Here is a 13,533-nt window from a genome sequence, read left to right on the forward strand (position 1 = left end):
CGCGGGGCTCAGCTCAGCGCTCTGACACTCTGCTCCCGGGATATATAGTCAAGAAGTGCATCGTCACGTGTCCGGGGAGGAAGATTTACAACAGAGGTTGGTCGTGGCAGAGTGAGCAGTGCACTCGGAGCGGTGCAGTTCAGCTCACTGAACTGCACCGCTGTGCAAAGAAAGAGACAGTCGGGGAAGCAGGGATGGCTTGTCATCCTCCAGCCCAGAGCCAGAGTTTCCAGGTGGCCCTGAATATAGTGAAAGGGGAGGGGCGGGGTGAGAATGTGCCCACTGGGAACGGTTACCCCAAAGTCTGCGCTCATTGAAAATTAGTTCACTCCCTCTTGGGGAAAAACCATGATGCCTTCCACAGGTTTCCAGAGACCGTCAGGCACCATCATCTGGATAAAGGACAGTTGGAATCAAGTGCAGGATTGACTGTCAAGAAACTGGGACTTACGTTTCTGTTCTTCCTAACGACGCAAACTCCATAAATCCTTCCCAAACCTTTCTGCACTTCAGATTCCTGGTCTGTAAAACTGTTGGAGGTGAGGGCTTCACCATGCAGAATTCTGTGGACTGTGTGAGCTTTTGGATCCCTGTCAGCTTAATCATTCTAAGATTTAAGGCTGCCTGGTGCCAGATAGCCTTTTGAAAACATGGAGACGTTCTACCCGTCTTCTGCAGCCAGCTCATAGATGTATTTTTCATAATAAAAAAATCTATCTTTTATAATAAACAGAGAACCCTCCAGCTTCTCTTCAATAGCGTGGGTAAGGTGAACATGGGTTATGGTGCAGGGCACCATGGTGGGTACGTGTTGCCCCCGTTCGACGGCACTCAGCTCCTCCTCGGTGGCGTCACACAGAAGCCATCCACACATCTCTTGGCTGTCTCTGGAGGGCCGGGGGAGGGGCAGGAATTCTGCCGGTGACCCGCTGAGCTCAGTTCAAGCTTTTAAAACCTATGCAGACCTTGTGTTAAAATGGCCGCTGTGATCAAACTTGGAAAAGAGATTGAAGACTTTGATGTCAGTCCATCCGCTCCCCGGGATGCTTATTCTGAGAGGCTATTAGTCCCAGTTAAAGTAAACTGGGAGGGATGCTGGGTTCCCAGTTGTCTGCGGCCTATGAATCGCAGCCAGGCTATCTTGGGGAATCGACCCTAGAGAAAACATTTCTCGTGGTTCTGCTGCTGTTAAACCAGAGCTCAAGGCAAGCATGGCAACATCTGGAATGTGTAGAGCCCAAGCACTGGGACTTTCACAGCTGCTACACGAACTCACCCAGCTTCGTGCCCGGCCCTAAGTCTATGAGGACACCTGTGCAAAGAGCGGGAGAATGAGCACGTGCTCCTATCTTCCCCACCGGTCTACTCACCTTATGCTTTAGGCTGTGTTCACCCGTAAGTCCCCAGCTGGCTCCAAGGTCGAAGCCCTGACCATTCCAACACCAAGGTCATCTGTACACTGGACATTTGGTCATACCAATAAAGACATCCTCACGGCTACATGGATACTTGAAAAGCTGCACGGCTACCTTGGCCAAGGTAGATTTGGCCTTTGCAACTTGTTTTTATCATAAGCACCTGACAACTTCCATCTACAACGATGCTGACAGTGGTTTGTCAGGGTCATCGGAACGAGAGAGACATTGTTGATGGTGGAGCCCAGTATTGCATGTAATCCGTGCCTTGGGACATAACAGTGGCCAAACACTGCAAATCTACAACCCTCCGGAGGTGGAGAGGAGATGGCAGGTTTAAGAAGCAAGGAAGCATGAAGCCGGGTGCCGGGAAGCCGAGTCCGAAGCCGAAGGTGCAAACGAGAGAAATCCTCCGAATCAAGCCAACGGTCCCAAGACAACAAAACCAAGAAAAAGATGGATGAATCCAGAATGAAGTCCAAAAGGCAAAGCAATCCAGAGACGTAGGAAGAACAAAATCTTGTACAGGCACGAGGGAGGGAAGAGCCCAGAGGAAACTTGGTTGGATGCCTGCTGGGTGTCTCTGCTTCTTCTGGGACCCCATGCAGACCCCACGCATAGATGTTTCTCCTACAGTTAAAGAAATGATGCAAGTGAAGCACTTAGTGCCGTATCTGGCAGAATGCGTGTGCCCCATCTATGCTTCCTGCTGTCATTTTTGAGAGTGCTTTGCTGCTAACGAGAACGTCAGGTTGTCTTCCGATGCGCATGTGCCTGACTTCAGATTTTTTATTGTTGCTCTTTCCTCTTCCATCAAGAATAGAATGGAAGACGTGGGGCTTGCCACTTCATTACCCACAGCCCAACCTTCTCTCCAGCTCTCACCCGCAACAGTATTACGCGAACGATGGCACTGAATAATGGCATACGATGTGAGGGAGGAAGGGAATGCATCTGCCAACTGCACTGTATCAGGGAAAGGATGGGGACATGCAACAATTACTAATTCCTTCTACTCTGTGTCACAGTTTCAAGAGACAGCAATGTTAAAGAAGAAAATCCTTTTCCAAATATTTTCTCCTAGTCTGTGGCTGGCATTTCCATTTTCTGAAGTGTCTCTTTTTTTTTAATTTTTTTTTAATGTTTATTTATTTTTGAGAGAGAGAGAGAGAGAGAGAGAGCATGGGCAGGGCAGGGGCAGAGAGAGAGGGAGACACAGACTCTGAAGCAGGCTCCAGGCTCTGAGCTGTCAGCCCAGAGCCTGACGTGGGGCTGGAACCTACAAACCGTGAGATCATGACCTGAGCTGAAGTTGGATGCTTAACCAACTGAGCCACCCAGGTACCCCCCCCCTTTTTTTTTTTAATCAAAGAAAATATTTTGTTCAAGCTCCCAAAACAAATTTGAGGAGTTAAGTTGGGTTTGAACTGAAGAAAAAAGCCAAGTGGGATCTGGAGAGAAAGTTTTCCTTTGGGGGAAGTTGAAATCCATACATACATTCTAATCAAAGACCTGTCCCGAGTAGGGTTTTTCAAGTTTTTCAGAGTCTGCCAAGCCAAACCCTTCATGGCCTTTGCTACTCTTGTTTGGCTTTTTCCCTTCCCTTTTTCTTGCTTGGCCTTCAGTCTTTCTCTTTGTCTCTGGTTCATTCATACGGGGTACTGCCCATGCTGGCCTAGAAGACTCTTTGTTCCTCTTAAAATCAGTTTCTGTTTGCGTATCATCTTTTTCTGCTTGTGCCACTTACTAAGTTTTTCTCTTGACAATGTTGGGGTACCACCACAGTTGCTACCTCTTGAACATCTTTCATTACAGCATCACCATCAGGACGCCTGGGTGGCTCAGTCGGTTACGTGTCCAACCTTTGATTTGGGCTCAGGCCAAGATCTGAAGGTTCATGGGATCCAGCCCCGCATTGGACTGTGCACTGATACCACAGAGCCTGATTGAGTTTCTCTCTCTTCCTCTCTTTCTGCCCCTACCCTGCTTGTACACATGCTCGTGCTCTCTCTCTCTCTCTCTCTCTCTCTCTGCCTCTCTCAAAATAAATAAATAAACATTTTAAAAAAACACTATCCACTTAAAGAATACTTTTAAGTCTGGTGAGTTCCTTTGGGGCATTCATTTTTCTCTTTTCAGCATGCATGTTCCTTTTCCACTTACTCCATAAGCTTTTAGCCATATTTTACCTGCAAAGTGACAAACTAGGAAACTCACAGAACCCAGGTAGTCCACGCTGACCAGAAGTTTCCACACATCTGCTTTCCAGGCAGCCCCTTCCACACTCCCCAGAGTCCCCAGCCGTTGTGCTGTACTTCAAGAGCCAAGATGCCCCGGAAATCTTAACAATGTCCTTTGAAAAGCAAAACTTTCTTCATATTGATAGATGCCAACTCATCAAAATTTTTCACAGTTTGTGCTTTTTTTTGTATCTTAAGAAATTTGGGGGGCACCTGGGTGGCCCAGTCAGTTAAGGGTCTGACTTCGGCTCAGGTCATGATCTCATAGTGTACAAGTTCCAGCCTCACATCGGGCTCTGTGCTGACAGCTCAGAGCCTGGAGCCTGCTTCGGATTCTGTGTCTCCCTCTCTTTCTGCCCCTTCCCCACTTGTTCTCTGTCTCTCTCTGTCTCTCAAAAACAAATAAATGTTAAAAAAAAATTTTTTTTTTAAAGAAAAAGAAAAAAAGAAATTTTGTTTCAGGGCGCCTGGGTGGCTCAGTTGGTTAAGCATCCAATTTCAGCTCAGGTCATGATCTCACAGTTGGTGAGTTTGAGCCCCGCATTGAGCTCTGTGCTGACAGGGCAGAGCCTGGAAACTGCTTCAGATTCCATGCTTCTGTCTCTGCCCTTCCCCGACTCTTGCTGTCTCTCAAAAAAAAAAAAAAAAAATTATTAAATTTAAAAAAAAGAAATTTTGTCTCACCCAAAGTCACAAAGATTTTCTCCTATGAATTTTATCGCTTATCTCATATACTGAAGTCTGTGATTCATGTCAAGTTAAATTTTGTATGTAGTGCAAGGTATACATCAAGACTCATTTTCTTTTTTTTAAATTTTTTTTTTAATGTTTATTTTTGAGACAGAGAGACAGAGCATGAACGGAGGAGGGTCAGGGAGAGAGGGAGACACAGAATCTGAAGCAGGCTCCGGGCTCTGAGCTGTCAGCACAGAGCCCAACGCAGGGCTCGAACTCACGGACTGTGAGATCATGACCTGAGCCGAAGTCAGATGCTTAACTGACTGAGCCACCCAGGTGCCCCTACACTCATCTTCTTTTTGTGTATGTTTGTTTCATTGCTCTAGCATCATCGACTGAAAAGACTGTCCTTGGCCCATTGAGTTACCTTGGAATCTTAGTCAAAAATCAATTAACCATATATGTGTAAGTCTGTTTCTGAGCTCTTTATTCTGTTCTTTTGATCTGTCTATCCTTGCATTGATGGCATGCTGTTTTGATAAATCGATTCTGAGCTGGCATTTTAAATGAGTCTAAGATATTTCACAGCCCTTACCTAGCTGAACGTCTGTTATGAATCGAGCCTTTGGTAAAGGCTTTGCTTACCTCAACCCTGTGAGGTAAGTATCATGATAATCATTTCATGGATAAGGAAATTGAAAGTCAGTGAGGCTAAGAAAATTGCCCAAGGTCATGCCAATGGTAGTCGTCGACTCGGGATTTGAACCCAGGTCTGCACAATTCCAGAGCTCATTCTCTTTTTCCTACCCTTTGCCTCACTCAATGAAACAAAGAGACTGAGAAAAAGTAGAAAATAGAAGATGGATGTTTTTCCAAATTTTTTTGAGCCTTAATAAAACTTTCTTCTTTTCTAATGCTTCCATTTTATTTATTTATTTTGAGAGAGCGAGGGAGAGAGAGAAAGAGTGTGCACATGTGCTGGGGAGGGGCAGAAAGAGAGAATCCCAAGCAGGCCCCGAGATGTCAGCACAGAGTCCAACGCAGGGCTCAGTCCCACAAACCATGAGATCATGACCTGGGCTGAAATCAAGAGTCAGACACTCAACCGACTGAGCCACCCAGGCGCCCATAAAACTCTCCTTTAAAAAGTGAATTCCTACATGGCCAGACATAAATGCAGGCGTGCAGTTACAAATTGTTTATTCTGAACTCATGCTGTCAAAAACATTGGAGGCTGCACCAAAGTCAATATGTTCTCGAAGTTATCAGAGAAGTAGAAATACTTTTAACCTTTCTCCGTATGGCCCATAGTAAAACAATTTCCCTTTTGCTCATAGTCATAACTGATTTCTGGTCTTGTTTTGATTTTTTTTTTTTTCCCCCTGACACAGTCCTGACACACAACTTTCTCCAGAGTTTTGAGTATTTTAACTTCCTGGTAACGTCATTTTTACCAAATGACCCTGGCCACACATCTCTGAAATTATGTTCGCAGCTTCTGTGACTAAACAAAGTCAGTGCTGGGATAACCGCGCGGCGGCGGATCTCATCAGATGAAATGGAAGTCTGGAGTCCAGAGATCTGACCCGGCTCGGCCTCACCCGGGCTACGTGACTGGTTCAATTACATCATTTCTCTGTGTTTCAGTTCTGGCCCCTCAGGCATGTCAAGAGTAGGATAATTAATTGTCTCAGGATACTCGGAAAAGTCCCATAAACCATGAGGATAGCCATCTTCAGACTGGGCTGTGAGGAACAGAGACAACGAGATGGGAGATAACCAGGCTACAAGACTGGCAGAGTATTGCAAAATGCAACTCTCAGTGTCTATCCCTGATACTGCTTTTCCCAGAAACCCTTCCAGAAAAGTGGCGTCTGGGAACTCTTGTCGTGGTCATCCCTTGTAATGCCCTGAGTCACCCTTCCTAGACTCATACTTCTTAGCATCCCTAGCACTTGGGGTAAAACGGGGCTGGCTATCTTCTAGTGCTTCGCAAGACCTCCAGACCCTCCTACAGCACCAGCTATGTCTCAGGGGGGATGTGGCTGGAGGCAGGACATCACCCACAAGAAATTAGGATGCAAGAACTCAGGAGTCTTGAAGTTAGAGAATGCCTGATAAGGTGGTCATTAACTTCCCCTTGTTATTTATTCCGATTCTCTTTCACCTGATACTTGTTTAGCAAATGCTTGCGTAGTGCTTGAAATGTCTCAGGAACCACCATAAACAGGTTACAAATTTCATCTTATTTAATCTTCCTAAAAATCCTTTGAGATCGGCTCTCGTATCATCCCTGTTACACGGATAAGGAAACTGAGGCCCAGAGTAGTTGAAGTAGCCTGCCCAAGACCCCACAGCTAGTACATGGCAGAGCTGGCATTAGAGCCCAGAGCTGAGATTCGGAACCCAGAGTCCTTGGGTCTAACCGCTACACCACATGGCTGATTCTGGTTATTGAATAGCGCTATGTATGCCCTGGAACCGGAGTCAGTGAAAAGAGAGAGGGTCTAAATGTCCCCTGCAGCCTGCAGCCTGCTAGACACAGAGAACTAGGGTCCTACCAACATCTGGAAAAATCTGAAGGGCGAGAGACTGTGTCCAGCGCTGGCTGTGGAGAAAGGCTTTTGAGTAAGGAAAGCTCGTGCTCCCAGAGTTTGTCAGGAGAAAGACATGGGAGTGCTTTGGATAGTCCAGACAAGGGCCACAGCGGAGGGAGCTCACAGACCTGGGATGCAGGCTGGTTCCCGCCCAAGATGGCAGCCCAAGGGCTGAGGGAAGAGATTGTTCCCCGTGTCCCAAGAAAGTGCCCGGCATGGGGGCAGAGCCCATGGTCCTACCCACCAATAGCTTTCAGTCTTCCCAAGGCCTTAGGGGAGAGGCGCTCCTAGGGAGAGGGAATGACAGAAGTTTTAACTGTAAATGAACTTGAGAAATTCCGACCATCATGTGGGAATCAATGTTTTAATTACTGAACCGAGGCTGTTTGGGCAGACTGGAAGAGACAGAGGACTTTTTGTTACCTAAGAGGGACCAGAAAGGCCGTGGCATCTGCCCCCAGACTTCCACCCTGGGGCAGAGGAAGAACGGGCCCCAGAGAATGAGTCTGAAGTGGCAGCGGCACTCATCCTAAGGGCCACCTCGTGATGACACGCGGGAGATATCGGGAGATATCTATTTATTGGGAGATAACATGTGCAGAACGCTGGGCACGGTGCCTGGAACTGGCCAGCATCCACTTATCATAAATACTAAACAGTATCAGAAAAACACAAAAAGACAATACTTGGGGGAGCTCCACGGTATCATCTATCTGAAACTTACGTTGAAGGACTGAAAGTGATTATTCACTGTACCACTCCGGGCACCTACAGTAGACAACAGCAATAAGGAGCTAAGTACCCCCCACCCCCCCACGGACTTCCCTCTTTAGTTTTCACAAGAGCCCCGTGAGGGCTACTGTGAACAGACCTGTAGAAATGTGGAGAAGGGGGTCCGAGAAGGCGAGTAACTCGGCCCGCTCCCACAGCAGGACACAGCCGACCTGTGATGGGTCGTCCTGCCTCCCACTGAAACCACGCCAGACACGTAGTCCTTTCCTGGGACACACACTGCTCAGCCACTGCTGGTCACTTCCTCTGGCCCCAGCTAATCAAGGGGTCAGGACTGGCCTCGGGACACCATGGAGAAGGGCTTCAGTGATTCCAATTGAGCAGGGCAGAGCAGACAGTCTTTAAAAAAAAAAGTCTTGAAGCACTCCAAAGGTTTTCTTAAACCCTCTAAGTGACGGATCATAACACAGGGCCCACTGAAAGCTAAGAGGTGGACTGTAGTTCATAATGTGGTATTATATCCTTGACACTTGTTCGCAGTAGATCCTAAGCATTCTTACCACACACACACACACACACACACACACACACACACAAAGTTGACTGTGTTAACCAAGTGAAGCGATGAAAGTGTGAATTACCTTGCTCATGTGTATCTGTATCAAATCATCACATCGTACGCTCTAAACGTATGCAATCCTATTTGTCCCGTTATTCCTTAATAAAGTTAATAAAGAAACCCAAGAGACAGAGCTGGACTAAGGCCCAGGACAGCCCAAAGCCAGTGGGCCGTGACGAGTCTCTTTCCTCTCAGTCATGGCTGCACAAGGGTCAGGGCAGCTAAGCATGGAGAATGGGAAGCTCCTCACCTCTTGAGATCATGTAGGCGGGATTTGCCCATAGGATCACAGCTGGGACCCTAAGAGACCAAAGCCTGCTGTTCACGGAGGGTAGCGACTGCAAAGGGCAGCACACTGCTTCCCACAAGAGACCAAGGAGTGTAGACTTGGACGCTGGAGGGTTGAGTTTGGTACCCAAGACCATGCTGAAGGAGCAAGCATTCCTTCTGAGCTCAAGAAAGAATTCACCCCGGGGGCGCCTGGGTGGCTTAGCCGGTTGGGCATCCAACTCCAGCTCAGGTCATGATCTCTTGGTCCGTGGGTTTGAGCCCCGAATCAGGCTCTGGGCTGATAGCTCAGAGCCGGAAGACTGCTTTGGATTCTGTGTCTTCCCCTGTCTCTGACCCCCGCCCCCCCACTCGCACTCTGTCTCTCTCTCTTTCAAACATAAGTAAACATTAAAAAAAATTTAAAAATTTAAAAAAGAATTCACTCGGGGCTCCTTGGTGGCTCAGTCGGTTAAGCGTGTTCAACACTCGATCTCAGCTCAGATCTTGATCTCAGGGTTGTGAGTTCAAGCCTTGTGAAAAAACAAATTCACTTCTATACACAGGCAGGAAAGGAGTGTCAGAAATGTTGATTTACGCTGCACAGTAAGCTTGAGGGGAAGAAAATGTATCCCTGCCCTGCCTGGGGGGGAGGGGGGAGGGGTGAGGAGGGGGGGTTCCTGGGAAGTGAGAAAGCCACATGATTAAGTTGGTCACTGACCACTGGTTGAGCTTGGTGTCTTGGATTAATATTTCTAGAAATTTCAACTGAACCCGCATCACAATCCTGGCCCCACGCTCCACTGGGCATAACCTAAAGAAATGATATATTCACTTGGCCTATGTCTCTTCATTTATTCATTCACTGATTCATTTAGTCAAATAAATACACATGTCCTGCCACCCAAACCAACAGATATGTCATGAAATCAAAGGATCAAAACAAAATAAGAAATGACTGATTATAAAGCAAAGAGGTCAAAGTAAAAATTAGCGTTGGTTGACCGTGTCTGGCATCGGGGCTTTGTCAGATCCCAGCTTCCTGCATGAAAACTGATGAGGGAGCGTGAGGCAGGCTGAGGGGCAAAGCACAAGCTAGCACCACCCCGCCCCCCCACAGACCCCTACCCCAGGCGGGATCTGTGTGATATTCCTTGGACACTCCTGGCTCCCCAGGAAAAAGGAAAGGGGTTTAAGAGCTTGCCATGTTGATGTGGGAAACTAAGGCAAATGAAAAGGTGAATTCCCTTCCTCACTACAGTCCATTGACAAGTCCTTGAAACAGGCAGAGTGACCCCCCTCTAAGTGCTCAGCTGCCTTGATGAATACACTTCACTAGGGGCAAAAGGGAATCCTGGCTTAACATTGTCCCAACCTGGAGGATCCTGTAAATCCATTATCTCAACTGGCCCAGGATATATGCTGGCAATCAAGCTCCAAGTGTATGCTCCCCCCATATGCATCTGAAGGGTCTCATGACTGAGGTTTTATTAAACTGTGATAAATGGCGTTTCCCTAGCCCCTCGAGGTCCTGGAAACCTTGCTTCCAAAATTCCTTGGAGACTTACTCTATCTCTGACCCCCTCCCAACCTCAGGGGTATATAATGAGTTATCCATCAGGACCCCGGTACAGCTCTTCCTGCCCACGGGTCCTGTCCCCATGCTTTAATAAAATCATCTTTTTGCACCAAAGACATCTGCAAGAATTCTTTCTTGGTCGTCGGCTCCAGACCACCCCACCAGCACCCCAAAACTTCATCAAATACTACTAACTTCCTCTTTGAAGGGAACCGAACGTTTGTCTGCAATGAATCACGCTCCTGGCAGCAGCCCAGACACAGGCTGTGATCTCCAACTTGAGCTGGCCCACCATGGCACTGTTCCTACTTCCAGTGATCTCCTAGTGTGAGAGCAGTCAGGCTCAGCCCCGGTTTGCCTCTGTGACACAGGTACAACCCACAGAAAGCCAGGCCCTCAAGGCAAGTCTCCTGGACAAGGACCTCTTTTTTTTTTTTTCTATAAGAAAGAAAAAAATCTGAAGCTCATTTGAGATGGTAAATACCCTACGGCCTTGGCTTTTATTTCTGCCATAAAGCGTTAAATTTTTTCATAGAAGTGGAAAGGCAAGTTTACCCCTTCCATCGGTCTAGGAAAATGTTGGTTAAATTATCCAAGCCACCTAGGCATAAGAGGAAAAATTATAATCACCATAAGCAGGGGGGAATGGGTAGGAAAGCAGAGGGATTAAAAACAGTTTCCAGAATCAGATGCCTACATTCAAGTCCCAATTTCTGCCACCCACCAGCTGTGTGGCCCTAGGCTATTTATTTACCCCTCTGTGCCTTGATTAAGGCTGTTGAAAGGATGAAATGAGATCGTGTATACGGACTTCAGCATAGCATGGGGCATCTCCTAAACACTCTATAACTAAGGTATTAACAGTTAGCCCTTACCATGGCCAGGCAATATGCCAAACCCTTTTTTCAACTGAGATATCATTTCCACACCAGGAAATTCACCATTTTAAAGTGTGCAATTCAGTGGTTCTTAGTTTATTCACATTGTGCAACCATCATCACTATCTAATTCCAGAACATTTTTATTATCCCCAAAATAAACCCCAGACTCATTATCATCACCCCTCCCCCAACAACCAAGAGTCTGTCTATGGATTTGCCTACCCGGAACATTTCATTGAAATAGAATCACACAGTATGCAATCCTTTGTGACTTTTTTCACTCAGCACAATGCCTGCAAGGTTCATTTCATGTTGGAGCAGGTGTCATTCTTTTTATGGTTGGATAATATTCCATTGCAGGAACACACTACATTTTGTTTATCCACACATCAGTTGGTGGATATTTATGCGGTTACTGCCCTATGGCTTTTATTAATAGGGTTGCTGTAAATATTTAGGTACAGGGTTTTGTTCACGTATATGTTTTCAATTCTCTTGGGTATACGCAGCTAGGAGCGGGGTTACTGGATCATATAGGAATTCTTTGTTTAACTTTTTGAAGAACCACCAAAGTGTTTTCCACAGAGGTGACACAATTCTATATGCTTGCCAACAGTTTTGAGGGTCCCCTTGCTAACGCTCATTATTTTCCTATATTTGATCATAACTGTCCTAGTGGGTATAGAATAATATTTCAGAGGCATGTGGGTGGCTCAGTCAGTGAAGCATCCAACTCTTGACTTCAGCTCAGGTCATGATTTCATGGTTTGTGAGTTCAAGCCCCACATCAGGCTCTGTGCTGACAGCACGGATAACTAAACACTGGATACCAAACCCTTATCAGATATATGATTTGAAAACATTTCCTCCTAGTCTGTGAGTTGCCTTTTCATGTTCTTGTTAGTGTCCTTTGATCCACCAAAGGTTTTAATTTTGAGAAAGTTCAACTAATCTCTTTTTTTTCTGTTGTTTCTGCATTTTTCTGCAAGTTTCTGCATGTTCCCTATGCATTTGGTGTCATACCTAAGAAACTGTTGCCTAGCCCAAGGTCACAAAGACTTACACCGATGTCTCCTTCCAAAATTTTATACCTTTGGCTTTTATATTAAGTTTCTTGACCCATTTCGAGTTAATTTTTGTATGTGATGTGAGGTAGAGGTCCAAATACATTATTTTGCATGTGGATATCCTTTCCCATTGAATGGGTTTAGTACTCTCGCGGAAAATCAATTGACCATAGTTGTCTGAGTGTATTTGAGAGCACTCCATTCCATTCCACTGATCTATACGTCCCGCCTTATGCTGGTACTACGTCATTTTGAATTCTGTACCTTCGTAGTAAGTTTTCAAATCAGAAAGTGTGAGTCCTCCAATTTTCTCCTTCTGTTTTAAGATTCTTAGCTATTTTGGGTTTTTTTTTTTTTTGCAATTTCATATGCATTTTAGAAATGCCTATTTCTAAAAAACAAGGACAGTTGGAATTGTGATAAGGATTGTATTGAATCTGTGAATTGATTTGTGGAATATTGCCATCTTAATAACATTAAGGCGTTTGGGGGCCTGGGTAGCTCAGTTGGTTGGGTATCTGACTCTTGATTTTGACTCAGGACACGATCTTGTGGTTTGTGAGTTCAAGCCCCACATCGGGCTCCTGGATGACGGCACAGAGCCTGTTTGGGATTCTCTCTCTCTCCCAATGTCTGTCCTTCCCACGTGCTTGCTCTCTCTCTCTCTCTCTCCAAATAAATAAATAAATAAAACTTAAAAATAATAATAATATCAAGGCTTCCAATCCATGAATACAGACGATTTTCCATTTATTCATTTAGAAATATTTGATTTCTGGGACACCTGGGTGGCTCAGTCGGTTAAGCGTCCGACTTCGGCTCAGGTCACGATCTCCCAGTTTGTGAGTTGGAGCCCCGGGTCAGGGCTCTGTGCTGACAGCTCAGAGCCTGGAGCCTGCTTCTGATTCTGTGCCTCCCCCTCTCTCTGCCCCTCCCCGCTCTCTCTCTGTCTCTCAAAAATAACTAAACATTTAAAAAAAATTTTTTTAAGAAATATTTGATTTCTTACAGCAGTATTTTGTAGTTGTCAGTGTATAAGCGTTATACTTCATCTCATAAATTTTTTCACTAAGCATTTCATTCTTTTTGATGCTAGGGTAAAAGGAATTGCTTTTTTCATTTTATTTTCATATTGTTCATTGCTAATGTATAGGGATACAATTCACTTTACATATTAATGTATACTGCAACCACGTTGAATTTTTTTTTATTAGATCTAACCATTTTTTAGTAAATTCCTTGAAATCCTTTACATATAAGATCATGTCATCTGCAAATAAAGATAGCTCTATTTTTCCCATTTCAACCTGGGCTACTTTTATTTCCTTTGCTTCTCGAAATGTTGTTTGTCTGTTTGTTCACTTTTCTGGACTAATTCTGTAGCGTCTGAGTTCTCTGTCATGTGTGGCCGCTGAAATCTCTACTCAGTTTGCTTAGTGGTGAGCTAATGACCACACT

General features: G+C 45.6%; 1 pseudogene; it reads right to left on the reverse strand.

The window, feature by feature from the left end:
• Positions 1-2,127: 2,127 nt before the first annotated feature.
• On the reverse strand, positions 2,128-3,864 carry LOC121014268 (uncharacterized; annotated as a pseudogene).
• Positions 3,865-13,533: the final 9,669 nt, after the last annotated feature.

The sequence above is a fragment of the Herpailurus yagouaroundi genome, unplaced genomic scaffold (assembly GCF_014898765.1).
Source record: "Herpailurus yagouaroundi ecotype Mexico unplaced genomic scaffold, PumYag 202, whole genome shotgun sequence".
Lineage (NCBI taxonomy): Eukaryota > Metazoa > Chordata > Mammalia > Carnivora > Felidae > Herpailurus > Herpailurus yagouaroundi.